Raw genomic sequence first — 25,519 nt, 5'->3', positions numbered from 1 at the left:
GAAACGCTTTGCTGCCAAGTGTGAGGACCGAACTCACGACCTTCAGAGTATGAGACTGACGCACTACCTACTGCGCTAACGAGGCCCGTGCTAAAATATATGTATGGTCTGAAATTCTACAAGCCCTGAGACAAAAGGATTGATTTCATTCTAAAGTAATACATATCGATATGGACCTTAAGATGTGGTATCCACCTTGACAAAAGTATGTATTGTGTGAAAGTCCAAAACAACAGTGAATTCATCTTCAGCCAACACTGTCTTTTTAAAAGCTTTGATGCCCTGTGTGAGGATCGAACTCACGACCTTCAGATTATGAGACTGACGCGCCACCTACTGAGCTAACGAGGCCCTTCTTGCAAAAATGTCCAAACAGAAGAAAAATAATATTGATTCCGAAATTCAGATTTTGACAGTGATGTTGAAACCACCATGCCAAAATATATGTATGGTCTGAAATTCTACGACCTGTGAGACAAAAAGATTGATTTAATTCTAAAGTAATACATATCGATATGGACCTTAAGATGTGGTATCCACCTTGACAAACGTATGTATTGTGTGAAAGTTCAAAACAACAGTGAATTCATTTTCAGCCAACACTGTCTTCTTGAAAGCTTTGCTGCCCCGTGTGAGGATCGAACTCACGACCTTCAGATTATGAGACTGACACTCTACCTACTGCGCTAACGAGGCCCTTCTTGTGAAAATTTCCAAAAAGAAGAAAAAAAATATTGATACCGAAATTCAGATTTTGACAGTGATGTTGAAACCACCATGCCAAAATATATGTATGGTCTGAAATTCTACAAGCCCTGAGACAAAAAGATTGATTTCATTCTAAAGTAATACATATCGATATGGACCTTTAGATGTGGTATCCACCTTGACAAAAGTATGTATTGTCTGAAAGTCCAAAACGACAGTGAATTCATTTTCACTTCATCTTCAGCCAACACTCTTTTGAAAAGCTTTGCTGCCCCGTTTGAGGATCGAACTCACGACCTTCAGATTATCAGACTGACACGCTACCTACTGTGCTAACGAGGCCCTTCTTGTGAAATTTCCAAAAAGAAGAAAAAAAATATTGATACCGCAATTCAGATTTTGACAGTGATGTTGAAACCACCATGACAAAATATATGTATGGTCGGAAATTCTACAAGCCCTGAGACAAAAAGATTGATTTCATTCTAAAGTAATACATATCGATATGGACCTTAAGATGTGGTATCCACCTTGACAAAAGTATGTATTGTGTGAAAGTCCAAAATGACAGTGAATTCATTTTCAGTTCATCTTCAGGCAAAAATCTTTTGAAACGCTTTGCTGCCAAGTGTGAGGACCGAACTCACGACCTTCAGAGTATGAGACTGACGCACTACCTACTGCGCTAACGAGGCCCGTGCTAAAATATATGTATGGTCTGAAATTCTACAAGCCCTGAGACAAAAGGATTGATTTCATTCTAAAGTAATACATATCGATATGGACCTTAAGATGTGGTATCCACCTTGACAAAAGTATGTATTGTGTGAAAGTCCAAAACAACAGTGAATTCATCTTCAGCCAACACTGTCTTTTTAAAAGCTTTGATGCCCTGTGTGAGGATCGAACTCACGACCTTCAGATTATGAGACTGACGCGCCACCTACTGAGCTAACGAGGCCCTTCTTGCAAAAATGTCCAAACAGAAGAAAAATAATATTGATTCCGAAATTCAGATTTTGACAGTGATGTTGAAACCACCATGCCAAAATATATGTATGGTCTGAAATTCTACGACCTGTGAGACAAAAAGATTGATTTAATTCTAAAGTAATACATATCGATATGGACCTTAAGATGTTGTATCCACCTTAACAAAAGTATGTATTGTCTGAAAGTCCAAAACGACAGTGAATTCATTTTCACTTCATCTTCAGCCAACACTCTTTTGAAAAGCTTTGCTGCCCCGTTTGAGGATCGAACTCACGACCTTCAGATTATGAGACTGACACGCTACCTACTGTGCTAACGAGGTCCTTCTTATGAAATTTCCAAAAAGAAGAAAAAAAATATTGATACCGCAATTCAGATTTTGACAGTGATGTTGAAACCACCATGACAAAATATATGTATGGTCGGAAATTCTACAAGCCCTGAGACAAAAAGATTGATTTCATTCTAAAGTAATACATATCGATATGGACCTTAAGATGTGGTATCCACCTTGACAAAAGTATGTATTGTGTGAAAGTCCAAAATGACAGTGAATTCATTTTCAGTTCATCTTCAGGCAAAAATCTTTTGAAACGCTTTGCTGCCAAGTGTGAGGACCGAACTCACGACCTTCAGATTATGAGACTGACGCGCTACCTACTGCGCTAACAAGGCCCTTCTTGCAAAAATGTCCAAAAAGAAGAAAAAAAATATTGCTACCGAAATTCAGATTTTGACAGTGATGTTGAAACCACCGTGCCAAAATATATGTATGGTCTGAAATTCTACAACCTGTCAGACAAAAAGATTGATTTCATTCTAAAGTAATACATATCGATATGGAACTTAAGATGTGGTATCCACCTTGACAAAAGTATGTATTGTGTTAAAGTCCAAAACAACAGTGAATTCATCTTCAGCCAACACTGTCTTTTTAAAAGCTTTGATGCCCTGTGTGAGGATCGAACTCACGACCTTCAGATTATGAGACTGACGCGCTACCTACTGCGCTAACGAGGACCTTCTTCCAAAAATGTCCAAACAGAAAAAATATATATGTTGATACCGAACTTCAGATTTTGACAATGATGTTGAAACCACCGTGCCAAAATATATGTATGGTCTGAAATTCTACAAGCCCTGAGACAAAAAGATTGATTTCATTCTAAAGTAATACTTATCGATATGGACCTTAAGATGTGGTATCCACCTTGACAAAAGTATGTATTGTGTGAAAGTCCAAAACGACAGTGAATTCATTTTCACTTCATCCAACACTCTTTTGAAAAGATTTGCTGCCCCGTGTGAGGATCGATCTAACGACATTCAGATTATGAGACTGACACGCTACCTACTGCGCTAACGAGGCCCTTCTTGCAAAAATGTCCAAAAAGAAGAAAAAAAATATTGCTACCGAAATTCAGATTTTGACAGTGATGTTGAAACCACCATGCCGAAATATATGTATGGTCTGAAATTCTACAAGCCCTGAGACAAAAAGATTGATTTCATTCTAAAGTAATACATATCGATATGGACCTTAAGATGTGGTATCCACCTTGACAAAAGTATGTATTGTGTGAAAGTCCAAAACGACAGTGATTTCATTTTCACTTCATCTTCAGCCAACAATCTTTTGAAAAGCTTTCCCGTGTGAGGATCGAACTCACGACCTTCAGATTATGAGACTGACACGCTACCTACTGCGCTAACGAGGCCCTTCTTGTGAAAATTTCCAAAAAGAAGAAAAAAAATATTGATACCGAAATTCAGATTTTGACAGTGATGTTGAAACCACCATGCCGAAATATATGTATGGTCTGAAATTCTACAAGCCCTGAGACAAAAAGATTGATTTCATTCTAAAGTAATACATATCGATATGGACCTTAAGATGTGGTATCCACCTTGACAAAAGTATGTATTGTGTGAAAGTCCAAAACAACAGTGAATTCATTTTCACCTTCAGCCAACACTGTCTTTTTAAAAGCTTTGCTGCCCTGTGTGAGGATCGAACTAACAACATTCAGATTATGAGACTGACGCGCTACCTACTGCGCTAACGAGGCCCTTCTTGCAAACATTTTCAAAAAGAAAAAAAAATATTGATACCGAACTTCAGATTTTGACAGTGATGTTGAAACCACCGTGCCAAAATATATGTATGGTCTGAAATTCTACAACCTGTGAGACAAAAAGATTGATTTCATTCTAAAGTAATACATATCGATATGGACCTTAAGATGTGGTATCCACCTTGACAAAAGTATGTATTGTGTGAAAGTCCAAAACAAAAGTGAATTCATTTTGAGCCAACACTCTTTTGAAAAGTTTTGCTGCCCCGTGTGAGGATCGAACTCACGACATTCAGATTATGAGACTGACGCGCTACCTACTGCGCTAACGAGGCCCTTCTTTCAAAAATGTCAAAAAGAAGAAAAAAAATATTGCTACCGAAATTCAGATTTTGACAGTGATGTTGAAACCACCGTGCTAAAATATATGTATGGTCTGAAATTCTACAAGCCCTGAGACAAAAAGATTGATTTCATTCTAAAGTTATACATATCGATATGGACCTTAAGATGTGGTATCCACCTTGACAAAAGTATGTATTGTGTGAAAGGCCAAAACAACAGTGAATTCATTTTCACTTCATCATCAGCCAACACTCTTTTGAAAAGCTTTGCTGCCGCGTGTGAGGATCGAACTCACGACCTTCAGATTATGAGACTGAGGAGCTACCTAGTGCGCTAACGAGGCACTTCTTGCAAAAATGTCCAAAAAGAAGAAAAAAAATATTGCTACCGAAATTCAGATTTTGACAGTGATGTTGAAACCACCGTGCTAAAATATATGTATGGTCTGAAATTCTACAACCCCTGAGACAAAAAGATTGATTTCATTCTAAAGTAATACATATCGATATGGACCTTAAGATGTGGTATCCACCTTGACAAACGTATGTATTGTGTGAAAGTTCAAAACAACAGTGAATTCATTTTCAGCCAACACTGTCTTCTTGAAAGCTTTGCTGCCCCGTGTGAGGATCGAACTCACGACCTTCAGATTATGAGACTGACACTCTACCTACTGCGCTAACGAGGCCCTTCTTGTGAAAATTTCCAAAAAGAAGAAAAAAATATTGATACCGAAATTCAGATTTTGACAGTGATGTTGAAACCACCATGCCAAAATATATGTATGGTCTGAAATTCTACAAGCCCTGAGACAAAAAGATTGATTTCATTCTAAAGTAATACATATCGATATGGACCTTTAGATGTGGTATCCACCTTGACAAAAGTATGTATTGTCTGAAAGTCCAAAACTACAGTGAATTCATTTTCACTTCATCTTCAGCCAACACTCTTTTGAAAAGCTTTGCTGCCCCGTTTGAGGATCGAACTCACGACCTTCAGATTATCAGACTGACACGCTACCTACTGTGCTAACGAGGCCCTTCTTGTGAAATTTCCAAAAAGAAGAAAAAAAATATTGATACCGCAATTCAGATTTTGACAGTGATGTTGAAACCACCATGACAAAATATATGTATGGTCGGAAATTCTACAAGCCCTGAGACAAAAAGATTGATTTCATTCTAAAGTAATACATATCGATATGGACCTTAAGATGTGGTATCCACCTTGACAAAAGTATGTATTGTGTGAAAGTCCAAAATGACAGTGAATTCATTTTCAGTTCATCTTCAGGCAAAAATCTTTTGAAACGCTTTGCTGCCAAGTGTGAGGACCGAACTCACGACCTTCAGAGTATGAGACTGACGCACTACCTACTGCGCTAACGAGGCCCGTGCTAAAATATATGTATGGTCTGAAATTCTACAAGCCCTGAGACAAAAGGATTGATTTCATTCTAAAGTAATACATATCGATATGGACCTTAAGATGTGGTATCCACCTTGACAAAAGTATGTATTGTGTGAAAGTCCAAAACAACAGTGAATTCATCTTGAGCCAACACTGTCTTTTTAAAAGCTTTGATGCCCTGTGTGAGGATCGAACTCACGACCTTCAGATTATGAGACTGACGCGCCACCTACTGAGCTAACGAGGCCCTTCTTGCAAAAATGTCCAAACAGAAGAAAAATAATATTGATTCCGAAATTCAGATTTTGACAGTGATGTTGAAACCACCATGCCAAAATATATGTATGGTCTGAAATTCTACGACCTGTGAGACAAAAAGATTGATTTAATTCTAAAGTAATACATATCGATATGGACCTTAAGATGTTGTATCCACCTTAACAAACGTATGTATTGTGTGAAAGTGCAGAACAACAGAGAATTCATTTTCACTTCATCTTCAGCCAACACTGTCTTTTGAAAAGCTTTGCTGCCCCGTGTAAGGATCGAACTCACGACCTTCAGATTATGAGACTGACGCACTACCTACTGCGCTAACGAGGCCCTTCTTGCAAAAATTTCCAAAAAGAAGAAAAAAAATATTGATACCGAACTTCAGATTTTGACAGTGGTGTTGAAACCACCGTGCCAAAATATATGTATGGTCTGAAATTCTACAACCCCTGAGACAAAAAGATTGATTTCATTCTAAAGTAATACATATGGATATGGACCTTAAGATGTGGTATCCACCTTGACAAAAGTATGTATTGTGTGAAAGTCCAGAACAACAGAGAATTCATTTTCACTTCATCTTCAGCCAACACTGTCTTTTGAAAAGTTTTGCTGCCCCGTGTGAGGATCGAACTCACAACCTTCAGATTATGAGACTGACGCGGAACCTACTGCGCTAACGAGGCCCTTCTTTCAAAAATGTCAAAAAGAAGAAAAAAAATATTGCTACCGAAATTCAGATTTTGACAGTGATGTTGAAACCACCGTGCTAAAATATATGTATGTTCTGAAATTCTACAACCCCCGAGACAAAAAGATTGGTTTCATTCTAAAGTAATACATATCGATATGGACCTTAAGATGTGGTATCCACCTTGACAAAAGTATGTATTGTGTGAAAGTCCAAAATGACAGTGAATTCATTTTCACTTCATCTTCAGCCAACACTCTTTTGAAAAGCTTTGCTGCCCCGTATGAGGATCGAACTCACGACCTTCAGATTATGAGACTGACGCGCCACCTACTGAGCTAACGAGGCCCTTCTTGCAAAAATGTCCAAACAGAAGAAAAATAATATTGATACCGAAATTCAGATTTTGACAGTGATGTTGAAACCACCATGCCAAGATATATGTATGGTCTGAAATTCTACGACCCTGTGAGACAAAAAGATTGATTTAATTCTAAAGTAATACATATCGATATGGACCTTAAGATGTTGTATCCACCTTAACAAAACGTATGTATTGTGTGAAAGTGCAGAACAACAGAGAATTCATTTTCACTTCATCTTCAGCCAACACTGTCTTTTGAAAAGCTTTGCTGCCCCGTGTGAGGATCGAACTCACGACCTTCAGATTATGAGACTGACGCGCTACCTACTGCGCTAACGAGGCCCTTCTTGCAAAAATTTCCAAAAAGAAGAAAAAATATATTGATACCGAACTTCAGATTTTGACAGTGATGTTGAAACCACCGTGCCAAAATATATGTATGGTCTGAAATTCTACAACCCCTGAGACAAAAAGATTGATTTCATTCTAAAGTAATACATATCGATATGGACCTTAAGATGTGGTATCCACCTTGACAAAAGTATGTATTGTGTGAAAGTCCAAAACACAGTGAATTCATTTCACTTCATCTTCAGCCAACACTGTCTTTTGAAAAGCTTTGCTGCCCCGTGTGAGGATCGAACTCACGACCTTCAGATTATGAGACTGACGCGCTACCTACTGCGCTAACGAGGCCCTTCTTGCAAAAATGTCCAAAAGAAGAAAAAAAATATTGATACCGAAATTCAGATTTTGACAGTGATGTTGAAACCACCGTGCCAAAATATATGTATGGTCTGAAATTCTACAAGCCCTGAGACAAAAAGATTGATTTCATTCTAAAGTAATACATATCGATATGGACCTTAAGATGTGGTATCCACCTTGACAAAAGTATGTATTGTGTGAAAGTCCAAAACAACAGTGAATTCATTTTCACTTCATCTTCAGCCAACACTCTTTTGAAAAGCTTTGCTGCCCCGTGTGAGGATCGAACTCACGACCTTCAGATTATGAGACTGACGCGCTACCTACTGCGCTAACGAGGCCCTTCTTGCAAAAATGTCAAAAAGAAGAAAAAAAATATTGCTACCGAAATTCAGATTTTGACAGTGATGTTGAAACCACCGTGCCAAAATATATGTATGGTCTGAAATTCTACAAGCCCTGAGACAAAAAGATTGATTTCATTCTAAAGTAATACATATCGATATGGACCTTAAGATGTGGTATCCACCTTGACAAAAGTATGTATTGTGTGAAAGTCCAAAACAACAGTGAATTCATTTTCACTTCATCTTCAGCCAACACTCTTTTGAAAAGCTTTGCTGCCCCGTGTGAGGATCGAACTCACGACCTTCAGATTATGAGACTGACGCGCTACCTACTGCGCTAACGAGGCCCTTCTTGCAAAAATTTCCAAAAAGAAAAAAATATATTGATACCGAACTTCAGATTTTGACAGTGATGTTGAAACCACCGTGCCAAAATATATGTATGGTCTGAAATTCTACAACCTGTGAGACAAAAAGATTGATTTCATTCTAAAGTAATACATATCGATATGGACCTTAAGATGTGGTATCCACCTTGACAAAAGTATGTATTGTGTGAAAGTCCAAAACAACAGTGAATTCATTTTCACTTCATCTTCAGCCAACACTCTTTTGAAAAGCTTTGCTGCCCCGTGTGAGGATCGAACTCACGACCTTCAGATTATGAGACTGACGCGCTACCTACTGCGCTAACGAGGCCCTTCTTGCAAAAATTTCCAAAAAGAAAAAAAAAATATTGATACCGAACTTCAGATTTTGACAGTGATGTTGAAACCACCGTGCCAAAATATATGTATGGTCTGAAATTCTACAACCCTGAGACAAAAAGATTGATTTCATTCTAAAGTAATACATATCGATATGGACCTTAAGATGTGGTATCCACCTTGACAAAAGTATGTATTGTGTGAAAGTCCAAACAACAGTGAATTCATTTTCACTTCATCTTCAGCCAACACTGTCTTTTGAAAAGCTTTGCTGCCCCGTGTGAGGATCGAACTCACGACCTTCAGATTATGAGACTGACGCGCTACCTACTGCGCTAACGAGGCCCTTCTTGCAAAAATGTCCAAAAAGAAAAAAAATATATTGATACCGAACTTCAGATTTTGACAGTGATGTTGAAACCACCGTGCCAAAATATATGTATGGTCTGAAATTCTACAACCCTGAGACAAAAAGATTGATTTCATTCTAAAGTAATACATATCGATATGGACCTTAAGATGTGGTATCCACCTTGACAAAAGTATGTATTGTGTGAAAGTCCAAAACAACAGTGAATTCATTTCACTTCATCTTCAGCCAACACTGTCTTTTGAAAAGCTTTGCTGCCCCGTGTGAGGATCGAACTCACGACCTTCAGATTATGAGACTGACGCGCTACCTACTGCGCTAACGAGGCCCTTCTTGCAAAAATTTCCAAAAAGAAAAAATATATATTGATACCGAACTTCAGATTTTGACAGTGATGTTGAAACCACCGTGCCAAAATATATGTATGGTCTGAAATTCTACAACCCTGTGAGACAAAAAGATTGATTTCATTCTAAAGTAATACATATCGATATGGACCTTAAGATGTGGTATCCACCTTGACAAAAGTATGTATTGTGTGAAAGTCCAGAACAACAGTGAATTCATTTTCACTTCATCTTCAGCCAACACTCTTTTGAAAAGCTTTGCTGCCCCGTGTGAGGATCGAACTCACGACCTTCAGATTATGAGACTGACGCGCTACCTACTGCGCTAACGAGGCCCTTCTTGCAAAAATTTCCAAAAAGAAAAAAAATATATTGATACCGAACTTCAGATTTTGACAGTGATGTTGAAACCACCGTGCCAAAATATATGTATGGTCTGAAATTCTACAACCCTGAGACAAAAAGATTGATTTCATTCTAAAGTAATACATATCGATATGGACCTTAAGATGTGGTATCCACCTTGACAAAAGTATGTATTGTGTGAAAGTCCAAAACAACAGTGAATTCATTTTCACTTCATCTTCAGCCAACACTCTTTTGAAAAGCTTTGCTGCCCCGTGTGAGGATCGAACTCACGACCTTCAGATTATGAGACTGACGCGCTACCTACTGCGCTAACGAGGCCCTTCTTGCAAAAATTTCCAAAAAGAAAAAAATATATTGATACCGAACTTCAGATTTTGACAGTGATGTTGAAACCACCGTGCCAAAATATATGTATGGTCTGAAATTCTACAACCTGTGAGACAAAAAGATTGATTTCATTCTAAAGTAATACATATCGATATGGACCTTAAGATGTGGTATCCACCTTGACAAAAGTATGTATTGTGTGAAAGTCCAAAACAACAGTGAATTCATTTTCACTTCATCTTCAGCCAACACTGTCTTTTGAAAAGCTTTGCTGCCCCGTGTGAGGATCGAACTCACGACCTTCAGATTATGAGACTGACGCGCTACCTACTGCGCTAACGAGGCCCTTCTTGCAAAAATGTCCAAAAGAAAAAATATATATTGATACCGAACTTCAGATTTTGACAGTGATGTTGAAACCACCGTGCCAAAATATATGTATGGTCTGAAATTCTACAACCCTGTGAGACAAAAAGATTGATTTCATTCTAAAGTAATACATATCGATATGGACCTTAAGATGTGGTATCCACCTTGACAAAAGTATGTATTGTGTGAAAGTCCAGAACAACAGTGAATTCATTTTCACTTCATCTTCAGCCAACACTCTTTTGAAAAGCTTTGCTGCCCCGTGTGAGGATCGAACTCACGACCTTCAGATTATGAGACTGACGCGCTACCTACTGCGCTAACGAGGCCCTTCTTGCAAAAATTTCCAAAAAGAAAAAAAATATATTGATACCGAACTTCAGATTTTGACAGTGATGTTGAAACCACCGTGCCAAAATATATGTATGGTCTGAAATTCTACAACCTGTGAGACAAAAAGATTGATTTCATTCTAAAGTAATACATATCGATATGGACCTTAAGATGTGGTATCCACCTTGACAAAAGTATGTATTGTGTGAAAGTCCAAAACAACAGTGAATTCATTTTCACTTCATCTTCAGCCAACACTGTCTTTTGAAAAGCTTTGCTGCCCCGTGTGAGGATCGAACTCACGACCTTCAGATTATGAGACTGACGCGCTACCTACTGCGCTAACGAGGCCCTTCTTGCAAAAATGTCCAAAAAGAAAAAAAATATATTGATACCGAACTTCAGATTTTGACAGTGATGTTGAAACCACCGTGCCAAAATATATGTATGGTCTGAAATTCTACAACCTGTGAGACAAAAAGATTGATTTCATTCTAAAGTAATACATATCGATATGGACCTTAAGATGTGGTATCCACCTTGACAAAAGTATGTATTGTGTGAAAGTCCAGAACGACAGTGAATTCATTTTCACTTCATCTTCAGCCAACACTGTCTTTTGAAAAGCTTTGCTGCCCCGTGTGAGGATCGAACTCACGACCTTCAGATTATGAGACTGACGCGCTACCTACTGCGCTAACGAGGCCCTTCTTGCAAAAATTCCAAAAGAAAAAAAATATATTGATACCGAACTTCAGATTTTGACAGTGATGTTGAAACCACCGTGCCAAAATATATGTATGGTCTGAAATTCTACAACCTGTGAGACAAAAAGATTGATTTCATTCTAAAGTAATACATATCGATATGGACCTTAAGATGTGGTATCCACCTTGACAAAAGTATGTATTGTGTGAAAGTCCAAAACAACAGTGAATTCATTTTCACTTCATCTTCAGCCAACACTCTTTTGAAAAGCTTTGCTGCCCCGTGTGAGGATCGAACTCACGACCTTCAGATTATGAGACTGACGCGCTACCTACTGCGCTAACGAGGCCCTTCTTGCAAAAATTTCCAAAAAGAAAAAATATATATTGATACCGAACTTCAGATTTTGACAGTGATGTTGAAACCACCGTGCCAAAATATATGTATGGTCTGAAATTCTACAACCTGTGAGACAAAAAGATTGATTTCATTCTAAAGTAATACATATCGATATGGACCTTAAGATGTGGTATCCACCTTGACAAAAGTATGTATTGTGTGAAAGTCCAAAACAACAGTGAATTCATTTCACTTCATCTTCAGCCAACACTGTCTTTTGAAAAGCTTTGCTGCCCCGTGTGAGGATCGAACTCACGACCTTCAGATTATGAGACTGACGCGCTACCTACTGCGCTAACGAGGCCCTTCTTGCAAAAATTTCCAAAAAGAAAAAAAATATATTGATACCGAACTTCAGATTTTGACAGTGATGTTGAAACCACCGTGCCAAAATATATGTATGGTCTGAAATTCTACAACCTGTGAGACAAAAAGATTGATTTCATTCTAAAGTAATACATATCGATATGGACCTTAAGATGTGGTATCCACCTTGACAAAAGTATGTATTGTGTGAAAGTCCAAAACAACAGTGAATTCATTTTCACTTCATCTTCAGCCAACACTCTTTTGAAAAGCTTTGCTGCCCCGTGTGAGGATCGAACTCACGACCTTCAGATTATGAGACTGACGCGCTACCTACTGCGCTAACGAGGCCCTTCTTGCAAAAATGTCCAAAAAGAAAAAATATATATTGATACCGAACTTCAGATTTTGACAGTGATGTTGAAACCACCGTGCCAAAATATATGTATGGTCTGAAATTCTACAACCCTGAGACAAAAAGATTGATTTCATTCTAAAGTAATACATATCGATATGGACCTTAAGATGTGGTATCCACCTTGACAAAAGTATGTATTGTGTGAAAGTCCAAAACAACAGTGAATTCATTTTCACTTCATCTTCAGCCAACACTCTTTTGAAAAGCTTTGCTGCCCGTGTGAGGATCGAACTCACGACCTTCAGATTATGAGACTGACGCGCTACCTACTGCGCTAACGAGGCCCTTCTTGCAAAAATTTCCAAAAAGAAAAAAAATATATTGATACCGAACTTCAGATTTTGACAGTGATGTTGAAACCACCGTGCCAAAATATATGTATGGTCTGAAATTCTACAACCTGTGAGACAAAAAGATTGATTTCATTCTAAAGTAATACATATCGATATGGACCTTAAGATGTGGTATCCACCTTGACAAAAGTATGTATTGTGTGAAAGTCCAAAACAACAGTGAATTCATTTCCTTCATCTTCAGCCAACACTTCTTTTGAAAAGCTTTGCTGCCCCGTGTGAGGATCGAACTCACGACCTTCAGATTATGAGACTGACGCGCTACCTACTGCGCTAACGAGGCCCTTCTTGCAAAAATTTCCAAAAAGAAAAAAATATATTGATACCGAACTTCAGATTTTGACAGTGATGTTGAAACCACCGTGCCAAAATATATGTATGGTCTGAAATTCTACAACCTGTGAGACAAAAAGATTGATTTCATTCTAAAGTAATACATATCGATATGGACCTTAAGATGTGGTATCCACCTTGACAAAAGTATGTATTGTGTGAAAGTCCAAAAACAGTGAATTCATTTTCACTTCATCTTCAGCCAACACTCTTTTGAAAAGCTTTGCTGCCCCGTGTGAGGATCGAACTCACGACCTTCAGATTATGAGACTGACGCGCTACCTACTGCGCTAACGAGGCCCTTCTTGCAAAAATTTCCAAAAAGAAAAAAATATATTGATACCGAACTTCAGATTTTGACAGTGATGTTGAAACCACCGTGCCAAAATATATGTATGGTCTGAAATTCTACAACCTGTGAGACAAAAAGATTGATTTCATTCTAAAGTAATACATATCGATATGGACCTTAAGATGTGGTATCCACCTTGACAAAAGTATGTATTGTGTGAAAGTCCAGAACAACAGTGAATTCATTTTCACTTCATCTTCAGCCAACACTGTCTTTTGAAAAGCTTTGCTGCCCCGTGTGAGGATCGAACTCACGACCTTCAGATTATGAGACTGACGCGCTACCTACTGCGCTAACGAGGCCCTTCTTGCAAAAATTTCCAAAAAGAAAAAATATATATTGATACCGAACTTCAGATTTTGACAGTGATGTTGAAACCACCGTGCCAAAATATATGTATGGTCTGAAATTCTACAACCTGTGAGACAAAAAGATTGATTTCATTCTAAAGTAATACATATCGATATGGACCTTAAGATGTGGTATCCACCTTGACAAAAGTATGTATTGTGTGAAAGTCCAAAACAACAGTGAATTCATTTTCACTTCATCTTCAGCCAACACTCTTTTGAAAAGCTTTGCTGCCCCGTGTGAGGATCGAACTCACGACCTTCAGATTATGAGACTGACGCGCTACCTACTGCGCTAACGAGGCCCTTCTTGCAAAAATTTCCAAAAAGAAAAAAATATATTGATACCGAACTTCAGATTTTGACAGTGATGTTGAAACCACCGTGCCAAAATATATGTATGGTCTGAAATTCTACAACCCTGAGACAAAAAGATTGATTTCATTCTAAAGTAATACATATCGATATGGACCTTAAGATGTGGTATCCACCTTGACAAAAGTATGTATTGTGTGAAAGTCCAGAACAACAGTGAATTCATTTTCACTTCATCTTCAGCCAACACTCTTTTGAAAAGCTTTGCTGCCCCGTGTGAGGATCGAACTCACGACCTTCAGATTATGAGACTGACGCGCTACCTACTGCGCTAACGAGGCCCTTCTTGCAAAAATTTCCAAAAAGAAAAAATATATATTGATACCGAACTTCAGATTTTGACAGTGATGTTGAAACCACCGTGCCAAAATATATGTATGGTCTGAAATTCTACAACCCTGAGACAAAAAGATTGATTTCATTCTAAAGTAATACATATCGATATGGACCTTAAGATGTGGTATCCACCTTGACAAAAGTATGTATTGTGTGAAAGTCCAAACAACAGTGAATTCATTTTCACTTCATCTTCAGCCAACACTTCTTTTGAAAAGCTTTGCTGCCCCGTGTGAGGATCGAACTCACGACCTTCAGATTATGAGACTGACGCGCTACCTACTGCGCTAACGAGGCCCTTCTTGCAAAAATGTCCAAAAAGAAAAAAAATATATTGATACCGAACTTCAGATTTTGACAGTGATGTTGAAACCACCGTGCCAAAATATATGTATGGTCTGAAATTCTACAACCTGTGAGACAAAAAGATTGATTTCATTCTAAAGTAATACATATCGATATGGACCTTAAGATGTGGTATCCACCTTGACAAAAGTATGTATTGTGTGAAAGTCCAAAACAACAGTGAATTCATTTTCACTTCATCTTCAGCCAACACTCTTTTGAAAAGCTTTGCTGCCCCGTGTGAGGATCGAACTCACGACCTTCAGATTATGAGACTGACGCGCTACCTACTGCGCTAACGAGGCCCTTCTTGCAAAAATGTTCCAAAAAGAAAAAAATATATTGATACCGAACTTCAGATTTTGACAGTGATGTTGAAACCACCGTGCCAAAATATATGTATGGTCTGAAATTCTACAACCTGTGAGACAAAAAGATTGATTTCATTCTAAAGTAATACATATCGATATGGACCTTAAGATGTGGTATCCACCTTGACAAAAGTATGTATTGTGTGAAAGTCCAAAACAACAGTGAATTCATTTCACTTCTTCAGCCAACACTGTCTTTTGAAAAGCTTTGCTGCCCCGTGTGAGGATCGAACTCACGACCTTCAGATTATGAGACTGACGCGCTACCTACTGCGCTAACGAGGCCCTTCTTGCAAAAATTCCAAAAAGAAAAAATATATATTGATACCGAACTTCAGATTTTGACAGTGATGTTGAAACCACCGTGCCAAAATATATGTATGGTCTGAAATTCTACAACCTGTGAGACAAAAAGATTGATTTCATTCTAAAGTAATACATATCGATATGGACCTTAAGATGTGGTATCCACCTTGACAAAAGTATGTATTGTGTGAAAGTCCAAAACAACAGTGAATTCATTTCACTTCATCTTCAGCCAACACTCTTTTGAAAAGCTTTGCTGCCCCGTGTGAGGATCGAACTCACGACCTTCAGATTATGAGACTGACGCGCTACCTACTGCGCTAACGAGGCCCTTCTTGCAAAAATTCCAAAAAGAAAAAAATATATTGATACCGAACTTCAGATTTTGACAGTGATGTTGAAACCACCGTGCCAAAATATATGTATGGTCTGAAATTCTACAACCTGTGAGACAAAAAGATTGATTTCATTCTAAAGTAATACATATCGATATGGACCTTAAGATGTGGTATCCACCTTGACAAAAGTATGTATTGTGTGAAAGTCCAGAACAACAGTGAATTCATTTTCACTTCATCTTCAGCCAACACTGTCTTTTGAAAAGCTTTGCTGCCCCGTGTGAGGATCGAACTCACGACCTTCAGATTATGAGACTGACGCGCTACCTACTGCGCTAACGAGGCCCTTCTTGCAAAAATTTCCAAAAAGAAAAAATATATATTGATACCGAACTTCAGATTTTGACAGTGATGTTGAAACCACCGTGCCAAAATATATGTATGGTCTGAAATTCTACAACCTGTGAGACAAAAAGATTGATTTCATTCTAAAGTAATACATATCGATATGGACCTTAAGATGTGGTATCCACCTTGACAAAAGTATGTATTGTGTGAAAGTCCAGAACGACAGTGAATTCATTTTCACTTCATCTTCAGCCAACACTCTTTTGAAAAGCTTTGCTGCCCCGTGTGAGGATCGAACTCACGACCTTCAGATTATGAGACTGACGCGCTACCTACTGCGCTAACGAGGCCCTTCTTGCAAAAATTTCCAAAAAGAAAAAAATATATTGATACCGAACTTCAGATTTTGACAGTGATGTTGAAACCACCGTGCCAAAATATATGTATGGTCTGAAATTCTACAACCCTGAGACAAAAAGATTGATTTCATTCTAAAGTAATACATATCGATATGGACCTTAAGATGTGGTATCCACCTTGACAAAAGTATGTATTGTGTGAAAGTCCAAAACAACAGTGAATTCATTTTCACTTCATCTTCAGCCAACACTTCTTTTGAAAAGCTTTGCTGCCCCGTGTGAGGATCGAACTCACGACCTTCAGATTATGAGACTGACGCGCTACCTACTGCGCTAACGAGGCCCTTCTTGCAAAAATTCCAAAAAGAAAAAAATATATTGATACCGAACTTCAGATTTTGACAGTGATGTTGAAACCACCGTGCCAAAATATATGTATGGTCTGAAATTCTACAACCTGTGAGACAAAAAGATTGATTTCATTCTAAAGTAATACATATCGATATGGACCTTAAGATGTGGTATCCACCTTGACAAAAGTATGTATTGTGTGAAAGTCCAAAACAACAGTGAATTCATTTTCACTTCATCTTCAGCCAACACTCTTTTGAAAAGCTTTGCTGCCCCGTGTGAGGATCGAACTCACGACCTTCAGATTATGAGACTGACGCGCTACCTACTGCGCTAACGAGGCCCTTCTTGCAAAAATTTCCAAAAAGAAAAAAATATATTGATACCGAACTTCAGATTTTGACAGTGATGTTGAAACCACCGTGCCAAAATATATGTATGGTCCGAAATTCTACAACCTGTGAGACAAAAAGATTGATTTCATTCTAAAGTAATACATATCGATATGGACCTTAAGATGTGGTATCCACCTTGACAAAAGTATGTATTGTGTGAAAGTCCAAAACGACAGTGAATTCATTTTCACTTCAGCCAACACTCTTTTGAAAAGCTTTGCTGCCCCGTGTGAGGATCGAACTCACGACCTTCAGATTATGAGACTGACGCGCTACCTACTGCGCTAACGAGGCCCTTCTTGCAAAAATTCCAAAAAGAAAAAAATATATTGATACCGAACTTCAGATTTTGACAGTGATGTTGAAACCACCGTGCCAAAATATATGTATGGTCTGAAATTCTACAACCCTGAGACAAAAAGATTGATTTCATTCTAAAGTAATACATATCGATATGGACCTTAAGATGTGGTATCCACCTTGACAAAAGTATGTATTGTGTGAAAGTCCAAAACAACAGAGAATTCATTTTATCTTTAGTCAAGGTGGATACCACATCTTAAGGTCCATATCGATATGTATTACTTTAGAATGAAATCAATCTTTTGTCTCACAGGGTTGTAGAATTTCAGACCATACATATATTTTGGCACGGTGGTTTCAACATCACTGTCAAAATCTGAAGTTCGGTATCAATATATTTTTTTCTTTTTGGAAATTTTTCCAAGAAGGGCCTCGTTAGCGCAGTAGGTAGCGCGTCAGTCTCATAATCTGAAGGTCGTGAGTTCGATCCTCACACGGGGCAGCAAAGCTTTTCAAAAGAGTGTTGGCTGAAGAGTGAAAATGAATTCACTGTTGTTTGGACTTTCACACAATACATACTTTTGTCAAGGTGGATACCACATCTTAAGGTCCATATCGATATGTATTACTTTAGAATGAAATCAATCTTTTTGTCTCACAGGTTGTAGAATTTCGGACCATACATATATTTTGGCACGGTGGTTTCAACATCACTGTCAAAATCTGAAGTTCGGTATCAATATATTTTTTTCTTTTTGGAAATTTTTGCAAGAAGGGCCTCGTTAGCGCAGTAGGTAGCGCGTCAGTCTCATAATCTGAAGGTCGTGAGTTCGATCCTCACACGGGGCAGCAAAGCTTTTCAAAAGAGTGTTGGCTGAAGATGAAGTGAAAATGAATTCACTGTTGTTCTGGACTTTCACACAATACATACTTTTGTCAAGGTGGATACCACATCTTAAGGTCCATATCGATATGTATTACTTTAGAATGAAATCAATCTTTTTGTCTCACAGGTTGTAGAATTTCAGACCATACATATATTTTGGCACGGTGGTTTCAACATCACTGTCAAAATCTGAAGTTCGGTATCAATATATTTTTTTCTTTTTGGACATTTTTGCAAGAAGGGCCTCGTTAGCGCAGTAGGTAGCGCGTCAGTCTCATAATCTGAAGGTCGTGAGTTCGATCCTCACACGGGGCAGCAAAGCTTTTCAAAAGACAGTGTTGGCTGAAGATGAAGTGAAATGAATTCACTGTTGTTTTGGACTTTCACACAATACATACTTTTGTCAAGGTGGATACCACATCTTAAGGTCCATATCGATATGTATTACTTTAGAATGAAATCAATCTTTTTGTCTCACAGGTTGTAGAATTTCAGACCATACATATATTTTGGCACGGTGGTTTCAACATCACTGTCAAAATCTGAAGTTCGGTATCAATATATATTTTTTCTTTTTGGAAATTTTTGCAAGAAGGGCCTCGTTAGCGCAGTAGGTAGCGCGTCAGTCTCATAATCTGAAGGTCGTGAGTTCGATCCTCACACGGGGCAGCAAAGCTTTTCAAAAGAGTGTTGGCTGAAGATGAAGTGAAAATGAATTCACTGTCATTCTGGACTTTCACACAATACATACTTTTGTCAAGGTGGATACCACATCTTAAGGTCCATATCGATATGTATTACTTTAGAATGAAATCAATCTTTTTGTCTCACAGGTTGTAGAATTTCAGACCATACATATATTTTGGCACGGTGGTTTCAACATCACTGTCAAAATCTGAAGTTCGGTATCAATATATTTTTTTCTTTTTGGAAATTTTTGCAAGAAGGGCCTCGTTAGCGCAGTAGGTAGCGCGTCAGTCTCATAATCTGAAGGTCGTGAGTTCGATCCTCACACGGGGCAGCAAAGCTTTTCAAAAGAGTGTTGGCTGAAGATGAAGTGAAAATGAATTCACTGTTGTTCTGGACTTTCACACATACATACTTTTGTCAAGGTGGATACCACATCTTAAGGTCCATATCGATATGTATTACTTTAGAATGAAATCAATCTTTTTGTCTCACAGGTTGTAGAATTTCAGACCATACATATATTTTGGCACGGTGGTTTCAACATCACTGTCAAAATCTGAAGTTCGGTATCAATATATTTTTTTCTTTTTGGAATTTTTGCAAGAAGGGCCTCGTTAGCGCAGTAGGTAGCGCGTCAGTCTCATAATCTGAAGGTCGTGAGTTCGATCCTCACACGGGGCAGCAAAGCTTTTCAAAAGACAGTGTTGGCTGAAGATGAAGTGAAAATGAATTCACTGTTGTTTTGGACTTTCACACAATACATACTTTTGTCAAGGTGGATACCACATCTTAAGGTCCATATCGATATGTATTACTTTAGAATGAAATCAATCTTTTTGTCTCACAGGTTGTAGAATTTCAGACCATACATATATTTTGGCACGGTGGTTTCAACATCACTGTCAAAATCTGAAGTTCGGTATCAATATATTTTTTTCTTTTTGGAAATTTTTGCAAGAAGGGCCTCGTTAGCGCAGTAGGTAGCGCGTCAGTCTCATAATCTGAAGGTCGTGAGTTCGATCCTCACACGGGGCAGCAAAGCTTTTCAAAAGAGTGTTGGCTGAAGATGAAGTGAAAATGAATTCACTGTTGTTTTGGACTTTCACACAATACATACTTTTGTCAAGGTGGATACCACATCTTAAGGTCCATATCGATATGTATTACTTTAGAATGAAATCAATCTTTTTGTCTCACAGGTTGTAGAATTTCAGACCATACATATATTTTGGCACGGTGGTTTCAACATCACTGTCAAAATCTGAAGTTCGGTATCAATATATTTTTTTCTTTTTGGAAATTTTTGCAAGAAGGGCCTCGTTAGCGCAGTAGGTAGCGCGTCAGTCTCATAATCTGAAGGTCGTGAGTTCGATCCTCACACGGGGCAGCAAAGCTTTTCAAAAGACAGTGTTGGCTGAAGATGAAGTGAAATGAATTCACTGTTGTTCTGGACTTTCACACAATACATACTTTTGTCAAGGTGGATACCACATCTTAAGGTCCATATCGATATGTATTACTTTAGAATGAAATCAATCTTTTTGTCTCACAGGGTTGTAGAATTTCAGACCATACATATATTTTGGCACGGTGGTTTCAACATCACTGTCAAAATCTGAAGTTCGGTATCAATATATTTTTTTCTTTTTGGAAATTTTTGCAAGAAGGGCCTCGTTAGCGCAGTAGGTAGCGCGTCAGTCTCATAATCTGAAGGTCGTGAGTTCGATCCTCACACGGGGCAGCAAAGCTTTTCAAAAGACAGTGTTGGCTGAAGATGAAGTGAAAATGAATTCACTGTTGTTCTGGACTTTCACACAATACATACTTTTGTCAAGGTGGATACCACATCTTAAGGTCCATATCGATATGTATTACTTTAGAATGAAATCAATCTTTTTGTCTCACAGGTTGTAGAATTTCAGACCATACATATATTTTGGCACGGTGGTTTCAACATCACTGTCAAAATCTGAAGTTCGGTATCAATATATTTTTTTCTTTTTGGAAATTTTTGCAAGAAGGGCCTCGTTAGCGCAGTAGGTAGCGCGTCAGTCTCATAATCTGAAGGTCGTGAGTTCGATCCTCACACGGGGCAGCAAAGCTTTTCAAAAGACAGTGTTGGCTGAAGATGAAGTGAAAATGAATTCTCTGTTGTTTTGGACTTTCACACAATACATACTTTTGTCAAGGTGGATACCACATCTTAAGGTCCATATCGATATGTATTACTTTAGAATGAAATCAATCTTTTTGTCTCACAGGTTGTAGAATTTCAGACCATACATATATTTTGGCACGGTGGTTTCAACATCACTGTCAAAATCTGAAGTTCGGTATCAATATATTTTTTTTCTTTTTGGAAATTTTTGCAAGAAGGGCCTCGTTAGCGCAGTAGGTAGCGCGTCAGTCTCATAATCTGAAGGTCGTGAGTTCGATCCTCACACGGGGCAGCAAAGCTTTTCAAAAGAGTGTTGGCTGAAGTGAAAATGAATTCACTGTTGTTTTGGACTTTCACACAATACATACTTTTGTCAAGGTGGATACCACATCTTAAGGTCCATATCGATATGTATTACTTTAGAATGAAATCAATCTTTTTGTCTCACAGGTTGTAGAATTTCAGACCATACATATATTTTGGCACGGTGGTTTCAACATCACTGTCAAAATCTGAAGTTCGGTATCAATATATATTTTTTCTTTTTGGAAATTTTTGCAAGAAGGGCCTCGTTAGCGCAGTAGGTAGCGCGTCAGTCTCATAATCTGAAGGTCGTGAGTTCGATCCTCACACGGGGCAGCAAAGCTTTTCAAAAGACAGTGTTGGCTGAAGATGAAGTGAAAATGAATTCACTGTTGTTTGGACTTTCACACAATACATACTTTTGTCAAGGTGGATACCACATCTTAAGGTCCATATCGATATGTATTACTTTAGAATGAAATCAATCTTTTTGTCTCACAGGTTGTAGAATTTCAGACCATACATATATTTTGGCACGGTGGTTTCAACATCACTGTCAAAATCTGAAGTTCGGTATCAATATATTTTTTTCTTTTTGGAAATTTTTGCAAGAAGGGCCTCGTTAGCGCAGTAGGTAGCGCGTCAGTCTCATAATCTGAAGGTCGTGAGTTCGATCCTCACACGGGGCAGCAAAGCTTTTCAAAAGACAGTGTTGGCTGAAGATGAAGTGAAAATGAATTCACTGTTGTTTTGGACTTTCACACAATACATACTTTTGTCAAGGTGGATACCACATCTTAAGGTCCATATCGATATGTATTACTTTAGAATGAAATCAATCTTTTTGTCTCACAGGTTGTAGAATTTCAGACCATACATATATTTTGGCACGGTGGTTTCAACATCACTGTCAAAATCTGAAGTTCGGTATCAATATATTTTTTTCTTTTTGGAAATTTTTGCAAGAAGGGCCTCGTTAGCGCAGTAGGTAGCGCGTCAGTCTCATAATCTGAAGGTCGTGAGTTCGATCCTCACACGGGGCAGCAAAGCTTTTCAAAAGAAGTGTTGGCTGAAGATGAAGTGAAATGAATTCACTGTTGTTTTGGACTTTCACACAATACATACTTTTGTCAAGGTGGATACCACATCTTAAGGTCCATATCGATATGTATTACTTTAGAATGAAATCAATCTTTTTGTCTCACAGGTTGTAGAATTTCAGACCATACATATATTTTGGCACGGTGGTTTCAACATCACTGTCAAAATCTGAAGTTCGGTATCAATATATTTTTTTCTTTTTGGAAATTTTTGCAAGAAGGGCCTCGTTAGCGCAGTAGGTAGCGCGTCAGTCTCATAATCTGAAGGTCGTGAGTTCGATCCTCACACGGGGCAGCAAAGCTTTTCAAAAGACAGTGTTGGCTGAAGATGAAGTGAAAATGAATTCACTGTTGTTTTGGACTTTCACACAATACATACTTTTGTCAAGGTGGATACCACATCTTAAGGTCCATATCGATATGTATTACTTTAGAATGAAATCAATCTTTTTGTCTCACAGGTTGTAGAATTTCAGACCATACATATATTTTGGCACGGTGGTTTCAACATCACTGTCAAAATCTGAAGTTCGGTATCAATATATTTTTTTCTTTTTGGAAATTTTTGCAAGAAGGGCCTCGTTAGCGCAGTAGGTAGCGCGTCAGTCTCATAATCTGAAGGTCGTGAGTTCGATCCTCACACGGGGCAGCAAAGCTTTTCAAAAGACAGTGTTGGCTGAAGATGAAGTGAAAATGAATTCACTGTTGTTCTGGACTTTCACACAATACATACTTTTGTCAAGGTGGATACCACATCTTAAGGTCCATATCGATATGTATTACTTTAGAATGAAATCAATCTTTTTGTCTCACAGGTTGTAGAATTTCAGACCATACATATATTTTGGCACGGTGGTTTCAACATCACTGTCAAAATCTGAAGTTCGGTATCAATATATTTTTTTCTTTTTGGAAATTTTTGCAAGAAGGGCCTCGTTAGCGCAGTAGGTAGCGCGTCAGTCTCATAATCTGAAGGTCGTGAGTTCGATCCTCACACGGGGCAGCAAAGCTTTTCAAAAGACAGTGTTGGCTGAAGATGAAGTGAAAATGAATTCTCTGTTGTTTTGGACTTTCACACAATACATACTTTTGTCAAGGTGGATACCACATCTTAAGGTCCATATCGATATGTATTACTTTAGAATGAAATCAATCTTTTTGTCTCACAGGTTGTAGAATTTCAGACCATACATATATTTTGGCACGGTGGTTTCAACATCACTGTCAAAATCTGAAGTTCGGTATCAATATATTTTTTTCTTTTTGGAAATTTTTGCAAGAAGGGCCTCGTTAGCGCAGTAGGTAGCGCGTCAGTCTCATAATCTGAAGGTCGTGAGTTCGATCCTCACACGGGGCAGCAAAGCTTTTCAAAAGACAGTGTTGGCTGAAGATGAAGTGAAAATGAATTCACTGTTGTTTTGGACTTTCACACAATACATACTTTTGTCAAGGTGGATACCACATCTTAAGGTCCATATCGATATGTATTACTTTAGAATGAAATCAATCTTTTTGTCTCACAGGTTGTAGAATTTCAGACCATACATATATTTTGGCACGGTGGTTTCAACATCACTGTCAAAATCTGAAGTTCGGTATCAATATATTTTTTTCTTTTTGGAAATTTTTGCAAGAAGGGCCTCGTTAGCGCAGTAGGTAGCGCGTCAGTCTCATAATCTGAAGGTCGTGAGTTCGATCCTCACACGGGGCAGCAAAGCTTTTCAAAAGAAGTGTTGGCTGAAGATGAAGTGAAAATGAATTCACTGTTGTTCTGGACTTTCACACAATACATACTTTTGTCAAGGTGGATACCACATCTTAAGGTCCATATCGATATGTATTACTTTAGAATGAAATCAATCTTTTTGTCTCACAGGTTGTAGAATTTCAGACCATACATATATTTTGGCACGGTGGTTTCAACATCACTGTCAAAATCTGAAGTTCGGTATCAATATATTTTTTTCTTTTTGGAAATTTTTGCAAGAAGGGCCTCGTTAGCGCAGTAGGTAGCGCGTCAGTCTCATAATCTGAAGGTCGTGAGTTCGATCCTCACACGGGGCAGCAAAGCTTTTCAAAAGACAGTGTTGGCTGAAGATGAAGTGAAAATGAATTCACTGTTGTTCTGGACTTTCACACAATACATACTTTTGTCAAGGTGGATACCACATCTTAAGGTCCATATCGATATGTATTACTTTAGAATGAAATCAATCTTTTTGTCTCACAGGTTGTAGAATTTCAGACCATACATATATTTTGGCACGGTGGTTTCAACATCACTGTCAAAATCTGAAGTTCGGTATCAATATATTTTTTTTCTTTTTGGAAATTTTTGCAAGAAGGGCCTCGTTAGCGCAGTAGGTAGCGCGTCAGTCTCATAATCTGAAGGTCGTGAGTTCGATCCTCACACGGGGCAGCAAAGCTTTTCAAAAGACAGTGTTGGCTGAAGATGAAGTGAAAATGAATTCTCTGTTGTTCTGGACTTTCACACAATACATACTTTTGTCAAGGTGGATACCACATCTTAAGGTCCATATCGATATGTATTACTTTAGAATGAAATCAATCTTTTTGTCTCACAGGTTGTAGAATTT

General features: G+C 38.2%; 53 non-coding genes across 53 annotated transcripts; 21 read left to right on the top strand and 32 right to left on the bottom strand.

Moving 5' to 3' along the window:
- Positions 1 to 977: 977 nt before the first annotated feature.
- On the bottom strand, positions 978 to 1,050 carry trnai-gau (transfer RNA isoleucine (anticodon GAU)). Its single transcript has one exon. It is a non-coding gene; the product is annotated as a tRNA-Ile (tRNA).
- Positions 1,051 to 5,089: 4,039 nt separating this feature from the next.
- trnai-gau (transfer RNA isoleucine (anticodon GAU)) lies at positions 5,090 to 5,162 on the bottom strand. Its single transcript has one exon. It is a non-coding gene; the product is annotated as a tRNA-Ile (tRNA).
- Positions 5,163 to 7,131: 1,969 nt separating this feature from the next.
- Positions 7,132 to 7,204, bottom strand: trnam-cau (transfer RNA methionine (anticodon CAU)). The gene has a single exon. It is a non-coding gene; the product is annotated as a tRNA-Met (tRNA).
- A 281-nt stretch (positions 7,205 to 7,485) lies between these two features.
- trnam-cau (transfer RNA methionine (anticodon CAU)) lies at positions 7,486 to 7,558 on the bottom strand. The gene has a single exon. It is a non-coding gene; the product is annotated as a tRNA-Met (tRNA).
- Positions 7,559 to 7,838: 280 nt separating this feature from the next.
- trnam-cau (transfer RNA methionine (anticodon CAU)) lies at positions 7,839 to 7,911 on the bottom strand. Its single transcript has one exon. It is a non-coding gene; the product is annotated as a tRNA-Met (tRNA).
- Positions 7,912 to 8,191: 280 nt separating this feature from the next.
- Positions 8,192 to 8,264, bottom strand: trnam-cau (transfer RNA methionine (anticodon CAU)). The gene has a single exon. It is a non-coding gene; the product is annotated as a tRNA-Met (tRNA).
- A 279-nt stretch (positions 8,265 to 8,543) lies between these two features.
- trnam-cau (transfer RNA methionine (anticodon CAU)) lies at positions 8,544 to 8,616 on the bottom strand. Its single transcript has one exon. It is a non-coding gene; the product is annotated as a tRNA-Met (tRNA).
- Positions 8,617 to 8,896: 280 nt separating this feature from the next.
- Positions 8,897 to 8,969, bottom strand: trnam-cau (transfer RNA methionine (anticodon CAU)). The gene has a single exon. It is a non-coding gene; the product is annotated as a tRNA-Met (tRNA).
- A 280-nt stretch (positions 8,970 to 9,249) lies between these two features.
- On the bottom strand, positions 9,250 to 9,322 carry trnam-cau (transfer RNA methionine (anticodon CAU)). The gene has a single exon. It is a non-coding gene; the product is annotated as a tRNA-Met (tRNA).
- Positions 9,323 to 9,603: 281 nt separating this feature from the next.
- Positions 9,604 to 9,676, bottom strand: trnam-cau (transfer RNA methionine (anticodon CAU)). Its single transcript has one exon. It is a non-coding gene; the product is annotated as a tRNA-Met (tRNA).
- A 279-nt stretch (positions 9,677 to 9,955) lies between these two features.
- Positions 9,956 to 10,028, bottom strand: trnam-cau (transfer RNA methionine (anticodon CAU)). The gene has a single exon. It is a non-coding gene; the product is annotated as a tRNA-Met (tRNA).
- Positions 10,029 to 10,309: 281 nt separating this feature from the next.
- trnam-cau (transfer RNA methionine (anticodon CAU)) lies at positions 10,310 to 10,382 on the bottom strand. The gene has a single exon. It is a non-coding gene; the product is annotated as a tRNA-Met (tRNA).
- Positions 10,383 to 10,662: 280 nt separating this feature from the next.
- On the bottom strand, positions 10,663 to 10,735 carry trnam-cau (transfer RNA methionine (anticodon CAU)). Its single transcript has one exon. It is a non-coding gene; the product is annotated as a tRNA-Met (tRNA).
- Positions 10,736 to 11,017: 282 nt separating this feature from the next.
- On the bottom strand, positions 11,018 to 11,090 carry trnam-cau (transfer RNA methionine (anticodon CAU)). Its single transcript has one exon. It is a non-coding gene; the product is annotated as a tRNA-Met (tRNA).
- A 282-nt stretch (positions 11,091 to 11,372) lies between these two features.
- Positions 11,373 to 11,445, bottom strand: trnam-cau (transfer RNA methionine (anticodon CAU)). The gene has a single exon. It is a non-coding gene; the product is annotated as a tRNA-Met (tRNA).
- Positions 11,446 to 11,723: 278 nt separating this feature from the next.
- Positions 11,724 to 11,796, bottom strand: trnam-cau (transfer RNA methionine (anticodon CAU)). The gene has a single exon. It is a non-coding gene; the product is annotated as a tRNA-Met (tRNA).
- Positions 11,797 to 12,077: 281 nt separating this feature from the next.
- Positions 12,078 to 12,150, bottom strand: trnam-cau (transfer RNA methionine (anticodon CAU)). The gene has a single exon. It is a non-coding gene; the product is annotated as a tRNA-Met (tRNA).
- Positions 12,151 to 12,430: 280 nt separating this feature from the next.
- On the bottom strand, positions 12,431 to 12,503 carry trnam-cau (transfer RNA methionine (anticodon CAU)). The gene has a single exon. It is a non-coding gene; the product is annotated as a tRNA-Met (tRNA).
- Positions 12,504 to 13,133: 630 nt separating this feature from the next.
- Positions 13,134 to 13,206, bottom strand: trnam-cau (transfer RNA methionine (anticodon CAU)). Its single transcript has one exon. It is a non-coding gene; the product is annotated as a tRNA-Met (tRNA).
- A 277-nt stretch (positions 13,207 to 13,483) lies between these two features.
- trnam-cau (transfer RNA methionine (anticodon CAU)) lies at positions 13,484 to 13,556 on the bottom strand. Its single transcript has one exon. It is a non-coding gene; the product is annotated as a tRNA-Met (tRNA).
- A 281-nt stretch (positions 13,557 to 13,837) lies between these two features.
- trnam-cau (transfer RNA methionine (anticodon CAU)) lies at positions 13,838 to 13,910 on the bottom strand. Its single transcript has one exon. It is a non-coding gene; the product is annotated as a tRNA-Met (tRNA).
- A 280-nt stretch (positions 13,911 to 14,190) lies between these two features.
- On the bottom strand, positions 14,191 to 14,263 carry trnam-cau (transfer RNA methionine (anticodon CAU)). Its single transcript has one exon. It is a non-coding gene; the product is annotated as a tRNA-Met (tRNA).
- A 278-nt stretch (positions 14,264 to 14,541) lies between these two features.
- On the bottom strand, positions 14,542 to 14,614 carry trnam-cau (transfer RNA methionine (anticodon CAU)). Its single transcript has one exon. It is a non-coding gene; the product is annotated as a tRNA-Met (tRNA).
- A 279-nt stretch (positions 14,615 to 14,893) lies between these two features.
- trnam-cau (transfer RNA methionine (anticodon CAU)) lies at positions 14,894 to 14,966 on the bottom strand. The gene has a single exon. It is a non-coding gene; the product is annotated as a tRNA-Met (tRNA).
- Positions 14,967 to 15,246: 280 nt separating this feature from the next.
- Positions 15,247 to 15,319, bottom strand: trnam-cau (transfer RNA methionine (anticodon CAU)). The gene has a single exon. It is a non-coding gene; the product is annotated as a tRNA-Met (tRNA).
- A 278-nt stretch (positions 15,320 to 15,597) lies between these two features.
- trnam-cau (transfer RNA methionine (anticodon CAU)) lies at positions 15,598 to 15,670 on the bottom strand. Its single transcript has one exon. It is a non-coding gene; the product is annotated as a tRNA-Met (tRNA).
- A 278-nt stretch (positions 15,671 to 15,948) lies between these two features.
- Positions 15,949 to 16,021, bottom strand: trnam-cau (transfer RNA methionine (anticodon CAU)). Its single transcript has one exon. It is a non-coding gene; the product is annotated as a tRNA-Met (tRNA).
- Positions 16,022 to 16,301: 280 nt separating this feature from the next.
- Positions 16,302 to 16,374, bottom strand: trnam-cau (transfer RNA methionine (anticodon CAU)). Its single transcript has one exon. It is a non-coding gene; the product is annotated as a tRNA-Met (tRNA).
- Positions 16,375 to 16,654: 280 nt separating this feature from the next.
- On the bottom strand, positions 16,655 to 16,727 carry trnam-cau (transfer RNA methionine (anticodon CAU)). Its single transcript has one exon. It is a non-coding gene; the product is annotated as a tRNA-Met (tRNA).
- Positions 16,728 to 17,006: 279 nt separating this feature from the next.
- trnam-cau (transfer RNA methionine (anticodon CAU)) lies at positions 17,007 to 17,079 on the bottom strand. Its single transcript has one exon. It is a non-coding gene; the product is annotated as a tRNA-Met (tRNA).
- A 278-nt stretch (positions 17,080 to 17,357) lies between these two features.
- Positions 17,358 to 17,430, bottom strand: trnam-cau (transfer RNA methionine (anticodon CAU)). Its single transcript has one exon. It is a non-coding gene; the product is annotated as a tRNA-Met (tRNA).
- A 273-nt stretch (positions 17,431 to 17,703) lies between these two features.
- On the bottom strand, positions 17,704 to 17,776 carry trnam-cau (transfer RNA methionine (anticodon CAU)). The gene has a single exon. It is a non-coding gene; the product is annotated as a tRNA-Met (tRNA).
- Positions 17,777 to 18,214: 438 nt separating this feature from the next.
- On the top strand, positions 18,215 to 18,287 carry trnam-cau (transfer RNA methionine (anticodon CAU)). Its single transcript has one exon. It is a non-coding gene; the product is annotated as a tRNA-Met (tRNA).
- Positions 18,288 to 18,561: 274 nt separating this feature from the next.
- Positions 18,562 to 18,634, top strand: trnam-cau (transfer RNA methionine (anticodon CAU)). The gene has a single exon. It is a non-coding gene; the product is annotated as a tRNA-Met (tRNA).
- Positions 18,635 to 18,913: 279 nt separating this feature from the next.
- trnam-cau (transfer RNA methionine (anticodon CAU)) lies at positions 18,914 to 18,986 on the top strand. The gene has a single exon. It is a non-coding gene; the product is annotated as a tRNA-Met (tRNA).
- A 281-nt stretch (positions 18,987 to 19,267) lies between these two features.
- Positions 19,268 to 19,340, top strand: trnam-cau (transfer RNA methionine (anticodon CAU)). The gene has a single exon. It is a non-coding gene; the product is annotated as a tRNA-Met (tRNA).
- A 279-nt stretch (positions 19,341 to 19,619) lies between these two features.
- On the top strand, positions 19,620 to 19,692 carry trnam-cau (transfer RNA methionine (anticodon CAU)). Its single transcript has one exon. It is a non-coding gene; the product is annotated as a tRNA-Met (tRNA).
- Positions 19,693 to 19,969: 277 nt separating this feature from the next.
- On the top strand, positions 19,970 to 20,042 carry trnam-cau (transfer RNA methionine (anticodon CAU)). Its single transcript has one exon. It is a non-coding gene; the product is annotated as a tRNA-Met (tRNA).
- A 281-nt stretch (positions 20,043 to 20,323) lies between these two features.
- On the top strand, positions 20,324 to 20,396 carry trnam-cau (transfer RNA methionine (anticodon CAU)). Its single transcript has one exon. It is a non-coding gene; the product is annotated as a tRNA-Met (tRNA).
- A 279-nt stretch (positions 20,397 to 20,675) lies between these two features.
- On the top strand, positions 20,676 to 20,748 carry trnam-cau (transfer RNA methionine (anticodon CAU)). Its single transcript has one exon. It is a non-coding gene; the product is annotated as a tRNA-Met (tRNA).
- Positions 20,749 to 21,029: 281 nt separating this feature from the next.
- Positions 21,030 to 21,102, top strand: trnam-cau (transfer RNA methionine (anticodon CAU)). The gene has a single exon. It is a non-coding gene; the product is annotated as a tRNA-Met (tRNA).
- A 281-nt stretch (positions 21,103 to 21,383) lies between these two features.
- On the top strand, positions 21,384 to 21,456 carry trnam-cau (transfer RNA methionine (anticodon CAU)). The gene has a single exon. It is a non-coding gene; the product is annotated as a tRNA-Met (tRNA).
- Positions 21,457 to 21,738: 282 nt separating this feature from the next.
- Positions 21,739 to 21,811, top strand: trnam-cau (transfer RNA methionine (anticodon CAU)). The gene has a single exon. It is a non-coding gene; the product is annotated as a tRNA-Met (tRNA).
- A 274-nt stretch (positions 21,812 to 22,085) lies between these two features.
- Positions 22,086 to 22,158, top strand: trnam-cau (transfer RNA methionine (anticodon CAU)). The gene has a single exon. It is a non-coding gene; the product is annotated as a tRNA-Met (tRNA).
- A 280-nt stretch (positions 22,159 to 22,438) lies between these two features.
- trnam-cau (transfer RNA methionine (anticodon CAU)) lies at positions 22,439 to 22,511 on the top strand. Its single transcript has one exon. It is a non-coding gene; the product is annotated as a tRNA-Met (tRNA).
- Positions 22,512 to 22,792: 281 nt separating this feature from the next.
- trnam-cau (transfer RNA methionine (anticodon CAU)) lies at positions 22,793 to 22,865 on the top strand. Its single transcript has one exon. It is a non-coding gene; the product is annotated as a tRNA-Met (tRNA).
- A 279-nt stretch (positions 22,866 to 23,144) lies between these two features.
- Positions 23,145 to 23,217, top strand: trnam-cau (transfer RNA methionine (anticodon CAU)). The gene has a single exon. It is a non-coding gene; the product is annotated as a tRNA-Met (tRNA).
- A 281-nt stretch (positions 23,218 to 23,498) lies between these two features.
- Positions 23,499 to 23,571, top strand: trnam-cau (transfer RNA methionine (anticodon CAU)). The gene has a single exon. It is a non-coding gene; the product is annotated as a tRNA-Met (tRNA).
- A 281-nt stretch (positions 23,572 to 23,852) lies between these two features.
- On the top strand, positions 23,853 to 23,925 carry trnam-cau (transfer RNA methionine (anticodon CAU)). Its single transcript has one exon. It is a non-coding gene; the product is annotated as a tRNA-Met (tRNA).
- Positions 23,926 to 24,206: 281 nt separating this feature from the next.
- Positions 24,207 to 24,279, top strand: trnam-cau (transfer RNA methionine (anticodon CAU)). The gene has a single exon. It is a non-coding gene; the product is annotated as a tRNA-Met (tRNA).
- Positions 24,280 to 24,560: 281 nt separating this feature from the next.
- On the top strand, positions 24,561 to 24,633 carry trnam-cau (transfer RNA methionine (anticodon CAU)). Its single transcript has one exon. It is a non-coding gene; the product is annotated as a tRNA-Met (tRNA).
- A 280-nt stretch (positions 24,634 to 24,913) lies between these two features.
- On the top strand, positions 24,914 to 24,986 carry trnam-cau (transfer RNA methionine (anticodon CAU)). Its single transcript has one exon. It is a non-coding gene; the product is annotated as a tRNA-Met (tRNA).
- Positions 24,987 to 25,268: 282 nt separating this feature from the next.
- Positions 25,269 to 25,341, top strand: trnam-cau (transfer RNA methionine (anticodon CAU)). The gene has a single exon. It is a non-coding gene; the product is annotated as a tRNA-Met (tRNA).
- Positions 25,342 to 25,519: the final 178 nt, after the last annotated feature.

The sequence above is a fragment of the Oncorhynchus kisutch genome, unplaced genomic scaffold (genome assembly GCF_002021735.2).
Source record: "Oncorhynchus kisutch isolate 150728-3 unplaced genomic scaffold, Okis_V2 scaffold1122, whole genome shotgun sequence".
In the NCBI taxonomy this organism is placed as follows: Eukaryota; Metazoa; Chordata; class Actinopteri; order Salmoniformes; family Salmonidae; genus Oncorhynchus; species Oncorhynchus kisutch.
The sequence above is the reverse complement of the archived record's forward strand: the minus strand, read 5'-3'. Positions and strand labels throughout refer to the sequence as shown.